General features: G+C 40.4%; 1 long non-coding RNA gene across 1 annotated transcript; it reads left to right on the top strand.

The window, feature by feature from the left end:
- Window positions 1-3126: 3126 nt before the first annotated feature.
- Window positions 3127-6884, top strand: LOC119365861. Its single transcript, XR_005175792.1, has 3 exons — window positions 3127-3528; window positions 3780-3923; window positions 6509-6884. It is a non-coding gene; the product is annotated as an uncharacterized LOC119365861 (long non-coding RNA).
- Window positions 6885-7758: the final 874 nt, after the last annotated feature.

The following is a 7758-nucleotide window of genomic DNA, read 5'->3' as shown; positions in this document are numbered from 1 at the left end:
TTATAAAGGTGTGGATCATCCCAGAAGTAATGTCTTAAATCATAAAAGAACTTTTTCTTTTGCTGGTATGTGAAACTAGGAGGTATAAATTTAGCAACAAAGTAATTAGCATAATCAGCATACCAAGGAGCAGTACGAGAAGCATTAATGACCGCTAATAGTTCATCAGAAAAGCTATCATCAATAGGCAGTGGGTCATCAAGAACATTCTCTAACCTAGACAAGTTGTCTGCAACTAGGTTCTCAGCTCCCTTTCTATCAATAATATGCAAATCAAATTCTTGGAGCAGGAGAACCCATCTAATGAGTCTAGGCTTAGCGTCTTTCTTTTCCATGAGATATTTAATAGCAGCATGATCAGTGTGAATAGTAACTTTGGAATCAACAATATAAGGTCTAAACTTATCACATGCAAACACAATTGCTAATAATTCTTTTTCAGTAGTAGCATAATTTCTTTGGGCAGTATCAAGAGTCTTACTAGCATACTGGATAACATTCAATTTCTTATCAACTCTTTTCCCTAGAACATCACCTCTAGCATAATCACTAGCATCACACATAATTTCAAAAGGTAAATTCCAATCAGGTGGCTGAACAACAGAAGCAGTGATGAAAGCCTTCTTAAGTATTTCAAATGCTTCTACACAATCATCATCAAAGACAAAAGGAATATCTTTTTGCAACAAATTAGTCAGAGGCCTAGAGATTTTAGAGAAGTCCTTAATGAACCTCCTATAAAAACCGGCATGGCCAAGGAAACTTCTTATACCTTTTATGTCCTTGGGACATGGCATCTTCTCAATAGCATCAACTTTGGCTTTATCAACTTCAATACCTCTCTCGGAAATCTTGTGCCCCAAGACAATGCCTTCATTAACCATAAAGTGACACTTTTCACAATTCAGAACGAGAATAGTGTCTTCGCATCTCTGCAAAACTCGATCAAGGTTGCACAAACAACTATCAAAAGAGGATCCATAAACGGAGAAGTCATCCATGAATACCTCACAAATCTTTTCACAAAAATCAGATAATATAGCCATCATGCATCATTGAAAGGTAGCAGGTGCATTGCATAAACCAAAAGGCATACGTCTATAAGCAAAAGTACCGAAAGGGCAAGTAAAAGTAGTTTTTGATTGATCTCCCGCTGACACAGGTATTTGAGAGAAACCAGAATAACCATCTAGAGAGCAAAAATGTGTGTGTTTGGATAGTCTTTCTATCATTTGATCAATAAAAGGTAAAGGGTAATGATCTTTCTTAGTAGCCTTATTTAATTTACGAAAATCAATTACCATCCTATAACCTGTAATAATTCTTTGTGGGATTAATTCATCTTTATCATTAGGAACGACAGTAATACCTCCCTTTTTAGGAACACAATGGACATGACTTACCCATTCACTATCAGCAACGGGATAAATTATACCCGCCTTAAGGAGCTTTAGTATCTCCTTTCTTACCACTTCTTTCATCTTGGGATTTAGTCGTCGTTGAGGATCTCTAACTGGTTTGACATTGTCCTCCAATTTAATTTTGTGTTGGCATAACGTGGGACTAACGCCCTTAAGATCATCCAGAGTATATCCAATAGCAGCTCCGTGCTTCTTCAGAGTTTTCAATAATCTTTCTTCTGCTTGCTCTGAAAGGTTAGCACTAATAATAACAGGATATATTTTCTTTTCATCAAGATAAGCATACTTAAGATTATCAGGTAAAGGTTTGAGTTCAAACACGGGATCACCCTTGGGTGGAGGGGGATCCCCAAGAATTTCAACGGAAAGATTATGTTTCAGCATAGGTTCCTGTTTAAGGAATACTTCGTCTATTTCCCTTCTTTCCTTCATACTAGTAAGCGTGCACGTGCAACGCACGTAAAATCATAGAAAAAAAATTCTCAGTTATCCTAGTTAGGAAACAATTATTTCAAATCATAATTTGTATGAAATTATGCTTTTGCAGATATAGTTTTGAAATGGACTACAAGAACACGTTACATACAATAGTATGTTAGTCAATATTGTCACAAAGATTTACACTTAAGTAACACACATAGACAACATCTTGGCCATCAACTCTGGATCCATATACATCAAAATTTGAAAGTAAGTTAGACTTTGAGCATATTTCATTTATTATCATAACTCCGTCTTTTACGGAAACGACAAACCATGTGTATTTAACATTCGTATTTAACCATTATTTCTCCTTATCTCTTAAGTCTAATCATATTGATGCTATGCACCTTCAGTGTAAACCACTAAATCAGAAACCGTAGAAGCATTAATAAACTGGGCACACAATTAACCTCACAAAGATGCATCACTATGTATCACAATCTATAGATACAACTTGTGCTACCATGACTTTGTGTAACCACATCAATCTTTTGATACAAAGTAAGTGTGCACGTGGAACACACGTATCATATCTATGATTAAAACATTTTAGATCTTAATCTTGATCCAAGACAAACAACAAACATAGCCCAAGAATATCTCAAGTTTTCAAGTCTTGATTTCTTATATCATCATCATTGAATTCCAAGTCGATTAAAATGACGACCATTTTTTTCTAAAACATGTCATGTGAACATAAAGTCAAGTAGTGATAAGACTTTTTTGAAATACTTACACACCACAAAATAACGAGTATCATAATATGAAGCAAAATATACCTGTTTTGGATTGTCGGACACAATATCTCTCATGAAGTACTCCATGAAATTTAACATCCACAGACCACAAGATGACTTACATGATTACATTTTTTTGATATGTTCAATAACAAATATCAATAAAGATCTCAATAGCTATCAAAATGATTATGACTGAACATTTTTCTAAACCCTTGTGACATATAAAAACATAGCACCCACACAGTCAAATCGGACACGCCCAATATTTTTTTTTGACAACATCCGATGCTAATATAAGCCAAATGACCAAAAGGGCTATTGATAAAGAAAATGACATGGGCTCTCAGAAAAACTGACCTGGACAACGTTTATATTTTCTTAGAGGAACGCCTATGCTTATTAGTACTTGACCAAAAAGGCTTCGAGCAAAAAAGAAAAAAGAAAGAAAAAGAAGAGACACGCAGACACTTATCCCTTCACTCTCTCCCCACCACTCCCCATTCCATGGTGGCCGCCGCCCATTCTCCCCGCTGCCTGCTCTCCTCCGCACGCCGCGCCGTCGCACGACGCCTCCTCCTCCTCCCCTCTGCCTCGCCCCGCCGCCTCCTCGCCGCACGACGGTCTCGCCTCGCCAGCAACCCCGCCGGTCTTCCCTAGATAAACTCTGCCGCTGCCATCCCCATGTCCTAGCGCAGATCTAGACAGGAGCTAGAGGGGCATGCTGGACACGATGCGGGAGCGGGCATATCATAGAGGACCGAGATCCAGTGCATCTACGTGCCCGCTGTCATTGTTGTCCCCCGTGCTTGGCTCCCACACTCGCTCCGGGTAGGCGCTCGCAGCTCACCTACTGCTCGGCTGCTCTAGGTACTTGACGGACTCAGGTAGTCGCAATTGAATGCCAGCTTCTTAATCAGTACTCATAGTTTTTGTGTACCTATCATTTGTCAATTGAAGTTGGAATGAGATTCTAGTCTTATTTTACTAAATTGTGAGATTCAGGATCTGGTCGATATTTCGAGGGTTTTTACCATTTAGGTTTCTGGTAACGCACATCAGGAATGCACACTTAAATTTATTTTAAGAGTGTACTATCATTTGTTGTGTTTTAACATATTTTGCCATTACTCTGTAGTTAAAGCACAACGTCAGGCTGCAGCAGAAGCTTGAGGAATGCAGGGGCTAATGATAGTACTCATCAACCAAAATTACCGGCGTTGCCAACCATGCTTTGAACTTTCGGAGATCAAGCTGTACGGTTGTACAATGAAGATTTTTGGTAACTACCTCAACTCTCATGAGATGATTAGCTTAGAAAATCGAGATATTTTCTCATGAATTTCAGCTCTTCTGATGAGGCACATAGTTTTGTACTTGGGGTGCTCAGAAATAATAGGATGTTTTCTTTTTTATACATCTCGTGGCTTATCCTTGTGTCAGAACAGAAAGGAAAAAAGAATACTTGGTCTTTACATGGAAAGGACGCTCCTCTGGTTATTGTGATATCAAATTTTGCATAATTTCTTCTAATGTTTTATTTACTCTTTTACTGGCTTCCCTGTCTTTATTTGTGGTGCTTAGTTGCTCAACCTGGCATGCTCTGTTACCCAAGATGCAGTTTAAGGATTCAAGTGGCGATTGCAACCCAAAATGTTGCAAAGAATCTGCTACTAGAGGCTTCATTATGCACATCTTTTCTTTTTACAAAATGAAGTCTGATCTGCTGTCATCGCATCAACACGTATGCCTACATCACCAATGTTTGTACAGCGACATTTATTCACAGACAAATGAAGATATTCTAAGGTTAGAATTCAACACCTGGTTTGTATCGTAGTTGGGTGACAGCAGATTGCACAGTGGCCTCTCGGCAGTGTGAAAATCCGGCAGAAGAAATCACCTGATCATATATTTGATTATACTTCTGATTGCTCAATCATATATAAAGAACAGAATATAATGGACAGACCAGGTGATATTGCCGCGGGTGTCCTAGATGGGGTGTGTTCTGCATTAAGAATAGTAGATGTAGCTTTCTTATGAGACCTGTTTAGTGCATACCTCTCCCTTTCCCTTTGTCTCTTCAACTCTTTAGGACCTGCCATTTGGCCTTCGTGGACGAAATCTTTACCTAGGCTCGAGTTGGTGATATATTTAAGTTACTTACCTGAGTTGGTGATGTTGAATAGGTCCTCAAATGGGGTCCCTAAGTCGTCACGCTGAGTCGTAATTATTGACATTTTCCTTGTTACAAAATGTCTGGTTTGCATTGAAGGAATTTGCATCATGATATGGAGCCTGATCAAACGTCATCACATCAACATTTATGCCTATACCACCACTGTCAGTATAGTAACATTTTTTTACACACAAATGGAGTTCCAAATTCGTTAGGCTGAGAGGATGCTATATGCAACTGTCTCAATCAGGATCTTAGTGTTCCCAATCATGGTTGTTGTACATGAAAGATTTACTTGAGCCATAAACAGGATGGTTGCAGGAGAAAATAAGTACAATGATTTGGTGTTTTCAATGCTTTGAGCTGAAAAACAGTTCAGATACCTGAATTGCTAATGTTGGTTAGGTCTTGAAATGGAGTCCCGAAGTCGTTACGCCGAGAGGATGCCATATGCAACTGTCACAATCAGGATCTTACTGTTCCCAATCATGGTTGTTGTACTTGAAAGATTTAGTTATGAGCCATAAACAGGATAGTTGTAGGAGAAAAAGAAGTACAATATTTGATGCTTCCAATGCTTTGAGCTGGAAAACAGTTCAGATTATATGCTTCCATCCGTGAAACTGCTTATCGCATTAGTCTTTTTCATTGTATTTTAGCGCTTCCGGTGATTCCTTCTCTGTCATCATTGTGCTTTTCAGGTTTGATTCCTTCTGTGACACATTAAGTGGCCTCACAGGTTGGTTGCACGTTTCCCTCTGTTATGTAAGTAGCAACCCATAGTGCCACTTTTTTCCTTGGTGCTAATAGAAAAAATTCTCAAACATAGTACACAAGAAGTATTCAATGGCAGGAACACCGGTACGATATTGTGCATATATAATCATGAACGTACTACAATATTTGTTTCCTCAGGTTCTGGTCCCAGTTCAATCACCGCTCCACACAGTAGGGTTAACCAAAGAGTCTCCCAGGTTCTTGGCCTCCGGACTGTACAAAAACACCATGAGAAAACTATGTTAGAGCCAGCACACCTGTAGACTGTGAACCCAAGTAGCAGAACATGACAATTTTTTGTGAAATTGGTCACTCCATCTAACCAGACTGATTAATGTGTTTATCCAAGAATAGTATTCAGTAGAATAGCAGTAGAGTAGACAGGCATGGTAAATCTCGACAGATATAGGAGGGAAATTCTGCAGTGAGGGAGCAAACCGAAGCCGGGACTGAACCTGGAGACCATATCCGATGACGCCGATCTGCTCAACACCCTTGAACGCCTCCGGGACCAGCGGGAACAGGTTCTGCCCTCGCGCCACCAGGTTTTGCCGTCCTGTTGCTGGTTGGTGAGCCGGTACTTCCCTTCGGCCTTGTTGGTATCGGAAACGCCGGAGAAGAGCTACGCCGCAGGCATGAAGTCCTTCCCGGTGACCAGGTATCCGTAGGGGACTCAGAACGTCCACCATATGACCGTGTCGTCAGCACGGAACAACACAAAGTTGTTGTCATCGTGCAGGGCGCCCGCGACTCAGGCAGATCTGATTAAGCGACCAGGTGGGTTTCCATTGGCCGTGGAAATCATACCTGGCCGATCTGATGGGGTTGTCTGCTGCTTCAAAACTCAGGCAAATTGCTGCATAATAATCTTGTTGTAGCCTGACAAATCTATGAATATTTGATTGTAGGTGAAAGGAGGAGCGGCCACCCACTCGACGGTGCGGTGCAGGGTGGCAAGGGAGCCGGCAGGGAGGTGTCAACGCGGTGCATGGCCGCGAGGGAACCGTCCAGGAAGGCGACGATGCGATGCAGGGATCGAGGCCGCCGTGCAGGGAGCCGACGGGGCTGCTGAGCTTCCTTTGGGGCGGTGGCGAGGAAAGGCAGGAGAGGGGCGAGGGAGACGATTAGGTTTAGATTCCTTTTTTTTTCAAATTTATTAGATGGTTAGATTAGCGTGATTTGAGGGGCTGCGGAGGTGGGATGGAGAGTTTCATATTTTCGTCTGGTGGAATACGGTCAGTCCATGTAAACTGCTAAGCGCACACCAGATCTCAAATAAATTAATGATGGCTGTTAGATTGGGTCGTGTGGGCTTCATCTTGTGGTGGTGATGTGTCTGTGTACATTTTGTGGGGTGTACATAAGAAAGTTCTTGTTTGATTGTTTAATAGTAGTGAAGATAAACATATCATTTTCATGGTCTAGCAAATATTGTTCTAACGGATCAGTAGGAGGCACAACAATGGAAGCAAGACTAATAATCTCATCCTTACTAGGTGGTTCCCTATCACGAGGTTGTCTACAAAACTTAGCAAAATTAAACTCATGAGACATACCATCTAAGCCAACGGTGACAGTATCTTTTTCACAATCAATCTTAGCACTAGCTGTATTCAAGAAGGGTCTACCAAAAATAATTGGACAGAAGGCATCTTGTGGCGAAGCAAGAACAAGAAAATCAGCAAGGTATTTAACTTTCCCACACAAAACTTTAACATCTCTAACAATCCCAACTGGTTTAATGGTATCCCTATTAGCAAGCTTAATAGTAACATCAATGCCTTCTAATTCAACGGGTGCAATTCGTGCATAATTTCTTTATATAAATCATAAGGTATAGCACTAGCACTAGCACCCATATCACATGAACCATGATAACAATGATCTCCTATTTTAATAGAAATAACAGGCATGCCTACGACAGGTCTATGTATCTTAGTATCTGGTCTAGCAATATTAGCAGTTTCATTACAGAAATAAATAACATGCCATCTAAATCATCATCCAAGAGATATTTAACCATAGCAATACTAGGTTCAACATTGATTTGCTCAGGAGGTGTATAAGTCCTAGTATTACTCTTACGAACCACAGTTGAAGTTTTAGCATGATCCTTTATCCTAACAGGAAATGTGGGTTTCTCAACATACGTAGTAGG

This window comes from Triticum dicoccoides, chromosome 2B, assembly GCF_002162155.2.
Source record: "Triticum dicoccoides isolate Atlit2015 ecotype Zavitan chromosome 2B, WEW_v2.0, whole genome shotgun sequence".
Classification (NCBI taxonomy): Eukaryota; Viridiplantae; Streptophyta; class Magnoliopsida; order Poales; family Poaceae; genus Triticum; species Triticum dicoccoides.
Note: the sequence above shows the minus strand (reverse complement) of the source record. Positions and strands in the feature narration are given on the sequence as shown.